The sequence below is a fragment of the Paramormyrops kingsleyae genome, chromosome 4 (assembly GCF_048594095.1).
Source record: "Paramormyrops kingsleyae isolate MSU_618 chromosome 4, PKINGS_0.4, whole genome shotgun sequence".
NCBI lineage: Eukaryota > Metazoa > Chordata > Actinopteri > Osteoglossiformes > Mormyridae > Paramormyrops > Paramormyrops kingsleyae.
Window position 1 is genome coordinate 45,674,681 of NC_132800.1, and position 13,362 is coordinate 45,688,042.

The following is a 13,362-nucleotide window of genomic DNA, read 5'->3' on the forward strand; positions in this document are numbered from 1 at the left end:
TCTCAAAGACATCTTGACATCAATGCCGCATCGACGTCTGCTCTTCTCTCGGTGCGACTCTCAATTAACCCTCAACTGAAAACAAAAGTGCTGATTCTGGCCGCTTCTCTCGCTAACGGCCATACCGTTCCGACTGCGCCTGATTTCGTCTGATCTGGGAAGCTAAGCGGGGCCGGGCTTGGTTAGTATTTGGTTGGGACGCTGCCTGGGATTACCAAGTGCCGTAAGCTTTTTCTTACTCTCACTTTATCCAGAGGTCCCTGCGTCTTGCCACGAATGTAAAGATATCACTCCCCTTTCATTTCACGAATTACCTATATTTGTACAACGACGGCAGTCTCAGCCAACTTTTGCAGAAAGTACTCGTAGCAATCGTATACAACTCACCGCTTCCTTCCTCATTTTAAGAACGACTTTCTCAAAGACATCTTGACATCAATGCCGCATCGACGTCTGCTCTTCTCTCGGTGCGACTCTCAATTAACCCTCAACTGAAAACAAAAGTGCTGATTCTGGCAGCTTCCCTCACTTACGTCCATTCCGTTCCGACTGCGCCCGATCTCGTCTGCTTTCGGAAGGTAAGTGGGGCCGGGCTTGGTTAGTACTTGGTTGGGAGACTGCTTGGGATTACCAAGTGCCGTAAGCATTTTCTTTCTTTCACTTTATCCAGAGGGCCCTGCATCTTGCCACGAATATAAAGATGTCACTCCCCTTTCATTTCACAAATTACCTTTATTTGTACAATGACGGCAGTCCCCGCCCACTTTTGCAGAAAGAACTCGTAGCAATCGTATACAACTCACCGCTTTCTTCCTCATTTTAATAATGACTTTCTCAAAGACATCTTGACATCAATGCCGCATCGAAGTCTGCTCTTCTCTCGGTGCGACTCTCAATAAACCCTCAACTGAAAACAAAAGGGCTGATTCTGGCCACTTCCCTCGCTTACGGCCATACCATTCTGACTGCGCCCGATCTCGTCTGATCTCGGAAACTAAGCGGGGCCGGGCTTGGTTAGTACTTGGTTGGGAGACTGCCTGGGATTACCAAGTGCCGTAAGCTTTTTCTTACTTTCACTTTATCCAGAGGGCCCTGCGTCTTGCCACGAATGTAAAGATATCACTCCCCTTTCATTTCACAAATTACCTTTATTTGTACAACGACGGCAGTCCCAGCCCACTTTTGCAGAAAGTACTCGTAGGAATCGTATTCAACTCACCGCTTTCTTCCTCATTTTAATAACGACTTTCTCAAAGACATCTTGACATCAATGCCGCATCGACGTCTGCTCTTCTCTCGGTGCGACTCTCAATAAACCCTCAACTGAAAACAAAAGTGCTGATTCTGGCCACTTCCCTCGCTTACGGCCATACCGTTCCGACTGCGCCCGATCTCGTCTGATCTCGGAAGCTAAGCGGGGCCGGGCTTGGTTAGTACTTGGTTGGGAGACTGCCTGGGATTACCAAGTGCCGTAAGCTTTTTCTAACTTTCACCTTATCCAGAGGGCCCTGCGTCTTGCCACGAATGTAAAGATGTCACTCCCCTTTCATTTCACAAATTACCTTTATTTGTACAATGACGGTAGCCCACTTTTGCAGAAAGTACTCGTAGCAATCGTATGCAACTCACCGCTTTCTTCCTCATTTTAATAACGACTTTCTCAAACACATCTTGACATCAATGCCGCATCGACGTCTGCTCTTCTCTCGGTGCGACTCTCAATAAACCCTCAACTGAAAACAAAAGGGCTGATTCTGGCCGCTTCCCTCGCTTACGGCCATAACGTTCCGACTGCGCCCGATCTCGTCTGATCTCGGAAGCTAAGCGGGGCCGGGCTTGGTTAGTACTTGGTTGGGAGACTGCCTGGGATTACCAAGTGTCGTAAACTTTTTCTTACTTTCACTTTATCCAGAGGGCCCTGCGTCTTGCCACGAATTGAAAGAATACTCCCCTTTCATTTCACAAATTACCTTTATTTGTTGAACGACGGCAGTCCCAGCCCACTTTTGCAGAAAGTACTCGTAGCAATCGTATACAACTCATCGCTTTCTTCCTCATTTTAATAACGACATTCTCAAAGACATCTTGACATCAATGCCACATCGACGTCTGCTCTTCTCTCGGTGCGACTCTCAATAAACCCTCAACTGAAAACAAAAGGGCTGATTCTGGCCGCTTCCCTCACTTACGGCCACACCGTTCCGACTGCGCCCGATCTCGTCTGATCTCAGAAGCTAAGCGGGGCCGGGCTTGGTTAGTACTTGGTTGGGAGACTGCCTGGGATTACCAAGTGCCGTAAGCTTTTTCTTACTTTCACTTTATCCAGAGGGCCCTGCGTCTTGCCACGAATGTAAAGATGTCACTCCCCTTTCATATCACGAATTGCCTTTATTTGTACAACGACGGCAGTCCCAGCCCACTTTTGCAGAAAGTACTCGTAGCAATCGTATACAACTCACCGCTTTCTTCCTCATTTTAAGAACTACTTTCTCAAAGACATCTTGACATCAATGCCGCATCGACGTCTGCTCTTCTCTCGGTGCGACTCTCAATTAACCCTCAACTGAAAACAAAAGTGCTGATTCTGGCCGCTTCTCTCGCTAACGGCCATACCGTTCCGACTGCGCCTGATTTCGTCTGATCTGGGAAGCTAAGCGGGGCCGGGCTTGGTTAGTATTTGGTTGGGACGCTGCCTGGGATTACCAAGTGCCGTAAGCTTTTTCTTACTTTCACTTTATCCAGAGGTCCCTGCGTCTTGCCACGAATGTAAAGATATCACTCCCCTTTCATTTCACGAATTACCTATATTTGTACAACGACGGCAGTCTCAGCCAACTTTTGCAGAAAGTACTCGTAGCAATCGTATACAACTCACCGCTTCCTTCCTCATTTTAAGAACGACTTTCTCAAAGACATCTTGACATCAATGCCGCATCGACGTCTGCTCTTCTCTCGGTGCGACTCTCAATTAACCCTCAACTGAAAACAAAAGTGCTGATTCTGGCAGCTTCCCTCACTTACGTCCATTCCGTTCCGACTGCGCCCGATCTCGTCTGCTTTCGGAAGGTAAGTGGGGCCGGGCTTGGTTAGTACTTGGTTGGGAGACTGCTTGGGATTACCAAGTGCCGTAAGCATTTTCTTTCTTTCACTTTATCCAGAGGGCCCTGCATCTTGCCACGAATATAAAGATGTCACTCCCCTTTCATTTCACAAATTACCTTTATTTGTACAATGACGGCAGTCCCCGCCCACTTTTGCAGAAAGAACTCGTAGCAATCGTATACAACTCACCGCTTTCTTCCTCATTTTAATAATGACTTTCTCAAAGACATCTTGACATCAATGCCGCATCGAAGTCTGCTCTTCTCTCGGTGCGACTCTCAATAAACCCTCAACTGAAAACAAAAGGGCTGATTCTGGCCACTTCCCTCGCTTACGGCCATACCATTCTGACTGCGCCCGATCTCGTCTGATCTCGGAAACTAAGCGGGGCCGGGCTTGGTTAGTACTTGGTTGGGAGACTGCCTGGGATTACCAAGTGCCGTAAGCTTTTTCTTACTTTCACTTTATCCAGAGGGCCCTGCGTCTTGCCACGAATGTAAAGATATCACTCCCCTTTCATTTCACAAATTACCTTTATTTGTACAACGACGGCAGTCCCAGCCCACTTTTGCAGAAAGTACTCGTAGGAATCGTATTCAACTCACCGCTTTCTTCCTCATTTTAATAACGACTTTCTCAAAGACATCTTGACATCAATGCCGCATCGACGTCTGCTCTTCTCTCGGTGCGACTCTCAATAAACCCTCAACTGAAAACAAAAGTGCTGATTCTGGCCACTTCCCTCGCTTACGGCCATACCGTTCCGACTGCGCCCGATCTCGTCTGATCTCGGAAGCTAAGCGGGGCCGGGCTTGGTTAGTACTTGGTTGGGAGACTGCCTGGGATTACCAAGTGCCGTAAGCTTTTTCTAACTTTCACCTTATCCAGAGGGCCCTGCGTCTTGCCACGAATGTAAAGATGTCACTCCCCTTTCATTTCACAAATTACCTTTATTTGTACAATGACGGTAGCCCACTTTTGCAGAAAGTACTCGTAGCAATCGTATGCAACTCACCGCTTTCTTCCTCATTTTAATAACGACTTTCTCAAACACATCTTGACATCAATGCCGCATCGACGTCTGCTCTTCTCTCGGTGCGACTCTCAATAAACCCTCAACTGAAAACAAAAGGGCTGATTCTGGCCGCTTCCCTCGCTTACGGCCATAACGTTCCGACTGCGCCCGATCTCGTCTGATCTCGGAAGCTAAGCGGGGCCGGGCTTGGTTAGTACTTGGTTGGGAGACTGCCTGGGATTACCAAGTGCCGTAAGCTTTTTCTTACTTTCACTTTATCCAGAGGGCCCTGCGTCTTGCCACGAATTGAACGATGTCACTCCCCTTTCATTTCACAAATTACCTTTATTTGTACAACGACGGCAGTCCCAGCCCACTTTTGCAGAAAGTACTCGTAGCAATCGTATACAACTCACCGCTTTCTTCCTCATTTTAAGAACGACTTTCTCAAAGACATCTTGACATCAATGCCGCATCGACGTCTGCTCTTCTCTCGGTGCGACTCTCAATAAACCCTCAACTGAAAACAAAAGGGCTGATTCTGACCGCTTCCCTCGCTTACGGCCATTCCGTTCCGACTGCGCCCGATCTCGTCTGATCTCGGAAGCTAAGCGGGGCCGGGCTTGGTTAGTACTTGGTTGGGAGACTGCCTGGGATTACCAAGTGCCGTAAGCTTTTTCTTACTTTCACCTTATCCAGAGGGCCCTACATCTTGCCACGAATGTAAAGATGTCACTCCCCTTTCATTTCACAAATTACCTTTATTTGTACAACGACGGCAGTCCCCGCCCACTTTTGCAGAAAGTACTCATAGCAATCGTATACAACTCACCGCTTTCTTCCTCATTTTAATAACGACTTTCTCAAAGACATCTTGACATCAATGCCGCATCGACGTCTGCTCTTCTCTCGGTGCGACTCTCAATAAACCCTCAACTGAAAACAAAAGGGCTGATTCTGGCCGCTTCCCTCGCTTACGGCCATACCGTTCCGACTGCGCCCGATCTCGTCTGATCTCGGAAGCTAAGCGGTGCCGGGCTTGGTTAGTACTTGGTTGGGAGACTGCCTGGGATTACCAAGTGCCGTAAGCTTTTTCTTACTTTCACTTTATCCAGAGGGCCCTGCGTCTTGCCACGAATGTAAAGGTATCACTCCCCTTTCATTTCACAAATTACCTTTATTTGTACAACGACGGCAGTCCCAGCCCACTTTTGCAGAAAGTACTCGTAGCAATCGTATTCAACTCACCGCTTTCTTCCTCATTTTAATAACGACTTTCTCAAAGACATCTTGACATCAATGCCGCATCGACGTCTGCTCTTCTCTCGGTGCGACTCTCAATAAACCCTCAACTGAAAACAAAAGTGCTGATTCTGGCTGCTTCCCTCGCTTACGGCCATACCGTTCCGACTGCGCCCGATCTCGTCTGATCTCGGAAGCTAAGCGGGGCCGGGCTTGGTTAGTACTTGGTTGGGAGACTGCCTGGGATTACCAAGTGCCGTAAGCTTTTTCTTACTTTCACCTTATCCAGAGGGCCCTGCGTCTTGCCACGAATGTAAAGATGTCACTCCCCTTTCATTTCACAAATTACCTTTATTTGTACAACGACGGCAGTCCCAGCCCACTTTTGCAGAAAGTACTCGTAGCAATCGTATACAACTCATCGCTTTCTTCCTCATTTTAAGAACTACTTTCTCAAAGACATCTTGACATCAATGCCGCATCGACGTCTGCTCTTCTCTCGGTGCGACTCTCAATTAACCCTCAACTGAAAACAAAAGTACTGATTCTGGCCGCTTCTCTCGCTAACGGCCATACCGTTCCGACTGCGCCTTATTTCGTCTGATCTCGGAAGCTAAGCGGGGCCGGGCTTGGTTAGTACTTGGTTGGGAGACTGCTTGGGATTACCAAGTGCCGTAAGCAGTTTCTTACTTTCAACTAATCCAGAGGGCCCTGCGTCTTGCCACGAATGTAAAGATGTCACTCCCCTTTCATTTCACAAATTACCTTGACTTGTATAACGACGGCAGCCCACTTTTGCAGAAAGTACTCGTAGCAATCGTATACAACTCACCGCTTTCTTCCTCATTTTAATAACGACTTTCTCAAAGACATCTTGACATCAATGCCGCATCGACGTCTGCTCTTCTCTCGGTGCGACTCACAATAAACCCTCAACTGAAAACAAAAGGGCTGATTCTGGCCACTTCCCTCGCTTACGGCCATACCGTTCCGACTGCGCCTGATCTCGTCTGATCTCGGAAGCGAAGCAGGGCCGGGCTTGGTTAGTACTTGGTTGGGAGACTGCCTGGGATTACCAAGTGCCGTAAGCTTTTTCTTACTTTCACCTTATCCAGAGAGCCCTGCATCTTGCCACGAATGTAAAGATGTCACTCCCCTTTCATTTCACAAATTACCTTTATTTGTACAACGACGGCAGTCCCAGCCCACTTTTGCAGAAAGTACTCGTAGCAATCGTATACAACTCACCGCTTTCTTCCTCATTTTAAGAACTACTTTCTCAAAGACATCTTGACATCAATGCCGCATCGACGTCTGCTCTTCTCTCGGTGCGACTCTCAATTAACCCTCAACTGAAAACAAAAGTGCTGATTCTGGCCGCTTCTCTCGCTAACGGCCATACCGTTCCGACTGCGCCTGATTTCGTCTGATCTCGGAAGCTAAGCGGGGCCGGGCTTGGTTAGTACTTGGTTGGGTGACTGCTTGGGATTACCAAGTGCCGTAAGCAGTTTCTTACTTTCAACTAATCCAGAGGGCCCTGCGTCTTGCCACGAATGTAAAGATGTCACTCCCCTTTCATTTCACAAATTACCTTGATTTGTATAACGACGGCAGCCCACTTTTGAAGAAAGTACTCGTAGCAATCGTATACAACTGACCGCTTTCTTCCTCATTTTAAGAACGACTTTCTCAAAGACATCTTGACATCAATGCCGCATCGACGTCTGCTCTTCTCTCGGTGCGACTCTCAATAAACCCTCAACTGAAAACAAAAGGGCTGATTCTGGCCGCTTCCCTCGCTTACGGCCATACAGTTCCGACTGCGCCCAATCTCGTCTGATCTCGGAAGCTAAGCGGGGCCGGGCTTGCTTAGTACTTGGTTGGGTGACTGCCTGGGATTACCAAATGCCGTAAGCTTTTTCTTACTTTCACCTTATCCAGAGGGCCCTGCGTCTTGCCGCGAATGTAAAGATGTCACTCCCCTATCATTTCACAAAGTATCTTTATTTGTACAACGACGGCAGTCCCCGCCCACTTTTGCAGAAAGTACTCGTAGCAATCGCATACAACTCACCGCTTTCTTCCTCGTTTTAATAACGACTTTCTCAAAGACATCTTGACATCAATGCGGCATCGACGTCTGCTCTTCTCTCGGTGCGACTCTCAATAAACCCTCAACTGAATACAAAAGGGCTGATTCTGGTCACTTCCCTTGCTTACGGCCATACCGTTCCGACTGCGCCCGATCTCGTCTGATCTCGGAAGCTAAGCGGGGCAGGGCTTGGTTAGTACTTGGTTGGGAGACTGCCTGGGATTACCAAGTGCCGTAAGCTTTTTCTTACTTTCACCTTATCCAGAGGGCCCTGCGTCTTGCCACGAATGTAAAGATGTCACTCCCCTTTCATTTCACAAATTACCTTTATTTGTACAATGACGGTAGCCCACTTTTGCAGAAAGTACTCGTAGCAATCGAATACAACTCACCGCTTTCTTCCTCATTTTAAGAACTACTTTCTCAAAGACATCTTGACATCAATGCCGCATCGACGTCTGCGCTTCTCTCGGTGCGACTCTCAATAAACCCTCAACTGAAAACAAAAGGGCTGATTCTGGCCGCTTCCCTCGCTTAAGGCCATACCGTTCCGACTGCGCCCGATCTCGTCTGATCTCGGAAGCTAAGCGGGGCCGGGCTTGGTTAGTACTTGGTTGGGAGACAGCCTGGGATTACCAAGTGCCGTAAGCTTTTTCTTACTTTCACTTTATGCAGAGGGCCCTGCGTCTTGCCACGAATGTAAAGATGTCACTCCCCTTTCATTTCACAAATTGCCTTTATTTGTACAACGACGGCAGTCCCAGCCCACTTTTGCAGAAAGTACTCATAGCAATCGTATACAACTCACCGCTTTCTTCCTCATTTTAATAACAACTTTCTCAAAGACATCTTGACATCAATGCCGCATCGACGTCTGCTCTTCTCTCGGTGCGACTCTCAATAAACCCTCAACTGAAAACAAAAGGGCTGATTCTGGTCACTTCCCTTGCTTACGGCCATACCGTTCCGACTGCGCCCGATCTCGTCTGATCTCGGAAGGTAAGCGGGGCAGGGCTTGGTTAGTACTTGGTTGGGAGACTGCCTGGGATTACCAAGTGCCGTAAGCTTTTTCTTACTTTCACCTTATCCAGAGGGCCCTGCGTCTTGCCACGAATGTAAAGATGTCACTCCCCTTTCATTTCACAAATTACCTTTATTTGTACAATGACGGTAGCCCACTTTTGCAGAAAGTACTCGTAGCAATCGAATACAACTCACCGCTTTCTTCCTCATTTTAAGAACTACTTTCTCAAAGATATCTTGACATCAATGCCGCATCGACGTCTGCGCTTCTCTCGGTGCGACTCTCAATAAACCCTCAACTGAAAACAAAAGGGCTGATTCTGGCTGCTTCCCTCGCTTACGGCCATACCGTTCCGACTGCGCCCGATCTCGTCTGATCTCGGAAGTTAAGCGGGGCCGGGCTTGGTTAGTACTTGGTTGGGAGACTGCCTGGGATTACCAAGTGCTTTAAGCTTTTTCTTACTTTCACTTTATCCAGAGGGCCCTGCGTCTTGCCACGAATGTAAAGATATCACTCCCCTTTCATTTCACGAATTGCCTTTATTTGTACAACGACGGCAGTCCCCGCCCACTTTTGCAGAAAGTACTCGTAGCAATCGTATTCAACTCACCGCTTTCTTCCTCATTTTAATAACGACTTTCTCAAAGACATCTTGACATCAATGCCGCATCTACGTCTGCTCTTCTCTCGGTGCGACTATAAATAAACCCTCAACTGAAAATAAAAGTGCTGATTCAGGCCGCTTCCCTCGCTTACGGCCATACCATTCCGACTGCGCCCGATCTCGTCTGATCTCGGAAGCTAAGCGGGGCCGGGCTTGGTTAGTACTTGGTTGGGAGACTGCCTGGGATTACCAAGTGCCGTAAGCTTTTTCTTACTTTCACTTTATCCAGAGGGCCCTGCGTCTTGCCACGAATGTAAAGATGTCACTCCCCTTTCATTTCACAAATTACCTTTATTTGTACAACGACGGCAGTCCCAGCCCACTTTTGCAGAAAGTACTCGTAGCAATCGTATACCACTCATCGCTTTCTTCCTCATTTTAAGAACTACTTTCTCAAAGACATCTTGACATCAATGCCGCATCGACGTCTGCTCTTCTCTCGGTGCGACTCTCAATTAACCCTCAACTGAAAACAAAAGTGCTGATTCTGGCCGCTACTCTCGCTAACGGCCATACCGTTCCGACTGCGCCTGATTTCGTCTGATCTCGGAAGCTAAGCGGGGCCGGGCTTGGTTAGTACTTGGTTGGGAGACTGCCTGGGATTACCAAGTGCCGTAAGCATTTTCTTAGTTTCACCTTATCCAGAGGGCCCTGCATCTTGCCACGAATTGAAAGATGTCACTCCCTTTTCATTTCACAAAGTATCTTTATTTGTACAACGACGGCAGTCCCCGCCCACTTTTGCAGAAAGTACTCGTAGCAATCGTATACAACTCACCGCTTCCTTCCTCATTTTAAGAACGACTTTCTCAAAGACATCTTGACATCAATGCCGCATCGACGTCTGCTCTTCTCTCGGTGCGACTCTCAATTAACCCTCAACTGAAAACAAAAGTGCTGATTCTGGCAGCTTCCCTCACTTACGTCCATTCCGTTCCGACTGCGCCCGATCTCGTCTGCTTTCGGAAGGTAAGTGGGGCCGGGCTTGGTTAGTACTTGGTTGGGAGACTGCTTGGGATTACCAAGTGCCGTAACTTTTTTCTTACTTTCACTTTATCCAGAGGGCCCTGCATCTTGCCACGAATGTAAAGATGTCACTCCCCTTTCATTTCACAAATTACCTTTATTTGTACAATGATGGCAGTCTCAGCCAACTTTTGCAGAAAGTACTCGTAGCAATCGTATACAACTCACCGCTTTCTTCCTCATTTTAAGAACGACTTTCTCAAAGACATTTTGACATCAATGCCGCATCGACGTCTGCTCTTCTCTCGGTGCGACTCTCAATAAACCCTCAACTGAAAACAAAAGTGCTGATTCTGGCCGCTTCCTTCGCTTACGGCCATACCGTTCCAACTGCGCCCGATCTCGTCTGATCTCGGAAGCTAAGCGGGACCGGGCTTGGTTAGTACTTGGTTGGGAGACTGCCTGGGATTACCAAGTGCCGTAAGCATTTTCTTAGTTTCACCTTATCCAGAGGGCCCTGCATCTTGCCACGAATTGAAAGATGTCACTCCCTTTTCATTTCACAAAGTATCTTTATTTGTACAACGACGGCAGTCCCCGCCCACTTTTGCAGAAAGTACTCGTAGCAATCGTATACAACTCACCGCTTCCTTCCTCATTTTAAGAACGACTTTCTCAAAGACATCTTGACATCAATGCCGCATCGACGTCTGCTCTTCTCTCGGTGCGACTCTCAATTAACCCTCAACTGAAAACAAAAGTGCTGATTCTGGCAGCTTCCCTCACTTACGTCCATTCCGTTCCGACTGCGCCCGATCTCGTCTGCTTTCGGAAGGTAAGTGGGGCCGGGCTTGGTTAGTACTTGGTTGGGAGACTGCTTGGGATTACCAAGTGCCGTAACTTTTTTCTTACTTTCACTTTATCCAGAGGGCCCTGCATCTTGCCACGAATGTAAAGATGTCACTCCCCTTTCATTTCACAAATTACCTTTATTTGTACAATGATGGCAGTCTCAGCCAACTTTTGCAGAAAGTACTCGTAGCAATCGTATACAACTCACCGCTTTCTTCCTCATTTTAAGAACGACTTTCTCAAAGACATTTTGACATCAATGCCGCATCGACGTCTGCTCTTCTCTCGGTGCGACTCTCAATAAACCCTCAACTGAAAACAAAAGTGCTGATTCTGGCCGCTTCCCTCGCTTACGGCCATACCGTTCCAACTGCGCCCGATCTCGTCTGATCTCGGAAGCTAAGCGGGACCGGGCTTGGTTAGTACTTGGTTGGGAGACTGCTTGGGATTACCAAGTGCCGTAAGCTTTTTCTTTCTTTCACTTTATCCAGAGGGCCCTGCATCTTGCCACGAATATAAAGATGTCACTCCCCTTTCATTTCACAAATTACCTTTATTTGTACAATGACGGCAGTCCCCGCCCACTTTTGCAGAAAGAACTCGTAGCAATTGTATACAACTCACCGCTTTCTTCCTCATTTTAATAACGACTTTCTCAAAGACATCTTGACATCAATGCCGCATCGACGTCTGCTCTTCTCTCGGTGCGACTCTCAATAAACCCTCAACTGAAAACAAAAGGGCTGATTCTGGCCACTTCCCTCGCTTACGGCCATACCATTCCGACTGCGCCCGATCTCGTCTGATCTCGGAAACTAAGCGGGGCCGGGCTTGGTTAGTACTTGGTTGGGAGACTGCCTGGGATTACCAAGTGCCGTAAGCTTTTTCTTACTTTCACTTTATCCAGAGGGCCCTGCGTCCTGCCACGAATGTAAAGATGTCACTACCGTTTCATTTCACAAATTACTTTTATTTGTACAACGACGGCAGTCCCCGCCCACGTTTGCAGAAAGTACTCGTAGCAATCGTATACAACTCACCGCTTTCTTCCTCATTTTAATAACGACTTTCTCAAAGTCATCTTGACATCAATGCCGCATCGACGTCTGCTCTTCTCTCGGTGCGACTCTCAATAAACCCTCAACTGAAAACAAAAGGGCTGATTCTGGCCGCTTCCCTCGCTTACGGCCATACCGTTCCGACTGCGCCCGATCTCATCTGATCTCGGAAGCTAAGCGGGGCCGGGCTTGGTTAGTACTTGTTTGGGAGACTGCCTTGGAATACCAAGTGCCGTAAGCTTTTTCTTAGTTTCACCTTATCCAGAGGGCCCTGCGTCTTGCAACGAATGTAAAGATGTCACTCCCCTTTCATTTCACAAATTACCTTGATTTGTATAATGACGGCAGCCCACTTTTGCAGAAAGTACTCGTAGCAATCGTATACAACTCACCGCTTTCTTCCTCATTTTAAGAACGACTTTCTCAAAGACATCTTGACATCAATGTCGCATCGACGTCTGCTCTTCTCTCGGTGCGACTCTCAATAAACCCTCAACTGAAAACAAAAGGGCTGATTCTGGCCGCTTCCCTCGCTTACGGCCATACCGTTCCGACTGCGCCCGACCTCGTCTGATCTCGGAAGCTAAGCGGGGCCGGGCTTTGTTAGTACTTGGTTGGGAGACTGCCTGGGATTACCAAGTGCCGTAAGCTTTTTCTTACTTTCACTCTATCCAGAGGGCCCTGCATCTTGCCACAAATATAAAGATGTCACTCCCCTTTCATTTCACAAATTACCTTTATTTGTACAATGACGGCAGTCCCCGCCCACTTTTGCAGAAAGTACTCGTAGCAATCGTATACAACTCACCGCTTTCTTCCTCATTTTAATAACGACTTTCTCAAAGACATCTTGACATCAATGGCGAATCGACGTCTGCTCTTCTCTCAGTGCGACTCTCAATAAACCCTCAACTGAAAACAAATGGGCTGATTCTGGCAGCTTCCCTCGCTTACGGCCATACCGTTCCGACTGCGCCTGATCTCGGAAGTTAAGCGGGGCCGGGCTTTGTTAGTACTTGGTTGGGAGACTGCCTGGGATTACCAAGTGCCGTAAGCTTTTTCTTACTTTCACTTTATCCAGAGGGCCCTGCGTCTTGCCACGAATTGAAAGATGTCACTCCCCTTTCATTTCACAAATTACCTTTATTTGTACAACGACGGCAGTCCCCGCCCACTTTTGCAGAAAGTACTCGTAGCAATCATATACAATTCACCGCTTTCTTCCTCATTTTAATAATGACTTTCTCAAAGACATCTTGACATCAATGCCGCATCGACGTCTGCTCTTCTCTCGGTGCGACTCTCAATAAACCCTCAACTGAAAACAAAAGTGCTGATTCTGGCCGC

General features: G+C 47.7%; 11 non-coding genes and 21 pseudogenes across 11 annotated transcripts; all 32 read left to right on the forward strand.

Annotated features, from left to right (window-relative positions):
• Positions 1-111: 111 nt before the first annotated feature.
• On the forward strand, positions 112-230 carry LOC140590423 (5S ribosomal RNA; annotated as a pseudogene).
• Positions 231-527: 297 nt separating this feature from the next.
• On the forward strand, positions 528-646 carry LOC140590425 (5S ribosomal RNA; annotated as a pseudogene).
• A 297-nt stretch (positions 647-943) lies between these two features.
• LOC140590134 (5S ribosomal RNA) lies at positions 944-1,062 on the forward strand (annotated as a pseudogene).
• Positions 1,063-1,359: 297 nt separating this feature from the next.
• Positions 1,360-1,478, forward strand: LOC140589760 (5S ribosomal RNA). Its single transcript, XR_011990939.1, has one exon. It is a non-coding gene; the product is annotated as a 5S ribosomal RNA (ribosomal RNA).
• Positions 1,479-1,769: 291 nt separating this feature from the next.
• Positions 1,770-1,888, forward strand: LOC140590275 (5S ribosomal RNA; annotated as a pseudogene).
• Positions 1,889-2,183: 295 nt separating this feature from the next.
• LOC140590257 (5S ribosomal RNA) lies at positions 2,184-2,302 on the forward strand (annotated as a pseudogene).
• A 297-nt stretch (positions 2,303-2,599) lies between these two features.
• On the forward strand, positions 2,600-2,718 carry LOC140590424 (5S ribosomal RNA; annotated as a pseudogene).
• A 297-nt stretch (positions 2,719-3,015) lies between these two features.
• On the forward strand, positions 3,016-3,134 carry LOC140590427 (5S ribosomal RNA; annotated as a pseudogene).
• Positions 3,135-3,431: 297 nt separating this feature from the next.
• On the forward strand, positions 3,432-3,550 carry LOC140590135 (5S ribosomal RNA; annotated as a pseudogene).
• Positions 3,551-3,847: 297 nt separating this feature from the next.
• On the forward strand, positions 3,848-3,966 carry LOC140589761 (5S ribosomal RNA). The gene has a single exon (XR_011990940.1). It is a non-coding gene; the product is annotated as a 5S ribosomal RNA (ribosomal RNA).
• A 291-nt stretch (positions 3,967-4,257) lies between these two features.
• LOC140590128 (5S ribosomal RNA) lies at positions 4,258-4,376 on the forward strand (annotated as a pseudogene).
• Positions 4,377-4,673: 297 nt separating this feature from the next.
• Positions 4,674-4,792, forward strand: LOC140589949 (5S ribosomal RNA). Its single transcript, XR_011991128.1, has one exon. It is a non-coding gene; the product is annotated as a 5S ribosomal RNA (ribosomal RNA).
• Positions 4,793-5,089: 297 nt separating this feature from the next.
• Positions 5,090-5,208, forward strand: LOC140589884 (5S ribosomal RNA). Its single transcript, XR_011991063.1, has one exon. It is a non-coding gene; the product is annotated as a 5S ribosomal RNA (ribosomal RNA).
• Positions 5,209-5,505: 297 nt separating this feature from the next.
• On the forward strand, positions 5,506-5,624 carry LOC140589762 (5S ribosomal RNA). Its single transcript, XR_011990941.1, has one exon. It is a non-coding gene; the product is annotated as a 5S ribosomal RNA (ribosomal RNA).
• Positions 5,625-5,921: 297 nt separating this feature from the next.
• LOC140590358 (5S ribosomal RNA) lies at positions 5,922-6,040 on the forward strand (annotated as a pseudogene).
• A 291-nt stretch (positions 6,041-6,331) lies between these two features.
• On the forward strand, positions 6,332-6,450 carry LOC140590231 (5S ribosomal RNA; annotated as a pseudogene).
• A 297-nt stretch (positions 6,451-6,747) lies between these two features.
• Positions 6,748-6,866, forward strand: LOC140590236 (5S ribosomal RNA; annotated as a pseudogene).
• A 291-nt stretch (positions 6,867-7,157) lies between these two features.
• Positions 7,158-7,276, forward strand: LOC140590391 (5S ribosomal RNA; annotated as a pseudogene).
• Positions 7,277-7,573: 297 nt separating this feature from the next.
• On the forward strand, positions 7,574-7,692 carry LOC140589707 (5S ribosomal RNA). The gene has a single exon (XR_011990886.1). It is a non-coding gene; the product is annotated as a 5S ribosomal RNA (ribosomal RNA).
• Positions 7,693-7,983: 291 nt separating this feature from the next.
• LOC140590239 (5S ribosomal RNA) lies at positions 7,984-8,102 on the forward strand (annotated as a pseudogene).
• Positions 8,103-8,399: 297 nt separating this feature from the next.
• On the forward strand, positions 8,400-8,518 carry LOC140589916 (5S ribosomal RNA). Its single transcript, XR_011991095.1, has one exon. It is a non-coding gene; the product is annotated as a 5S ribosomal RNA (ribosomal RNA).
• A 291-nt stretch (positions 8,519-8,809) lies between these two features.
• Positions 8,810-8,928, forward strand: LOC140590121 (5S ribosomal RNA; annotated as a pseudogene).
• A 297-nt stretch (positions 8,929-9,225) lies between these two features.
• On the forward strand, positions 9,226-9,344 carry LOC140589750 (5S ribosomal RNA). The gene has a single exon (XR_011990929.1). It is a non-coding gene; the product is annotated as a 5S ribosomal RNA (ribosomal RNA).
• Positions 9,345-9,641: 297 nt separating this feature from the next.
• On the forward strand, positions 9,642-9,760 carry LOC140590237 (5S ribosomal RNA; annotated as a pseudogene).
• Positions 9,761-10,057: 297 nt separating this feature from the next.
• LOC140590430 (5S ribosomal RNA) lies at positions 10,058-10,176 on the forward strand (annotated as a pseudogene).
• A 297-nt stretch (positions 10,177-10,473) lies between these two features.
• LOC140589955 (5S ribosomal RNA) lies at positions 10,474-10,592 on the forward strand. Its single transcript, XR_011991134.1, has one exon. It is a non-coding gene; the product is annotated as a 5S ribosomal RNA (ribosomal RNA).
• Positions 10,593-10,889: 297 nt separating this feature from the next.
• LOC140590431 (5S ribosomal RNA) lies at positions 10,890-11,008 on the forward strand (annotated as a pseudogene).
• Positions 11,009-11,305: 297 nt separating this feature from the next.
• On the forward strand, positions 11,306-11,424 carry LOC140590006 (5S ribosomal RNA). Its single transcript, XR_011991185.1, has one exon. It is a non-coding gene; the product is annotated as a 5S ribosomal RNA (ribosomal RNA).
• A 297-nt stretch (positions 11,425-11,721) lies between these two features.
• Positions 11,722-11,840, forward strand: LOC140590083 (5S ribosomal RNA; annotated as a pseudogene).
• Positions 11,841-12,137: 297 nt separating this feature from the next.
• LOC140589669 (5S ribosomal RNA) lies at positions 12,138-12,256 on the forward strand. Its single transcript, XR_011990848.1, has one exon. It is a non-coding gene; the product is annotated as a 5S ribosomal RNA (ribosomal RNA).
• A 291-nt stretch (positions 12,257-12,547) lies between these two features.
• On the forward strand, positions 12,548-12,666 carry LOC140590244 (5S ribosomal RNA; annotated as a pseudogene).
• Positions 12,667-12,963: 297 nt separating this feature from the next.
• On the forward strand, positions 12,964-13,072 carry LOC140590418 (5S ribosomal RNA; annotated as a pseudogene).
• Positions 13,073-13,362: the final 290 nt, after the last annotated feature.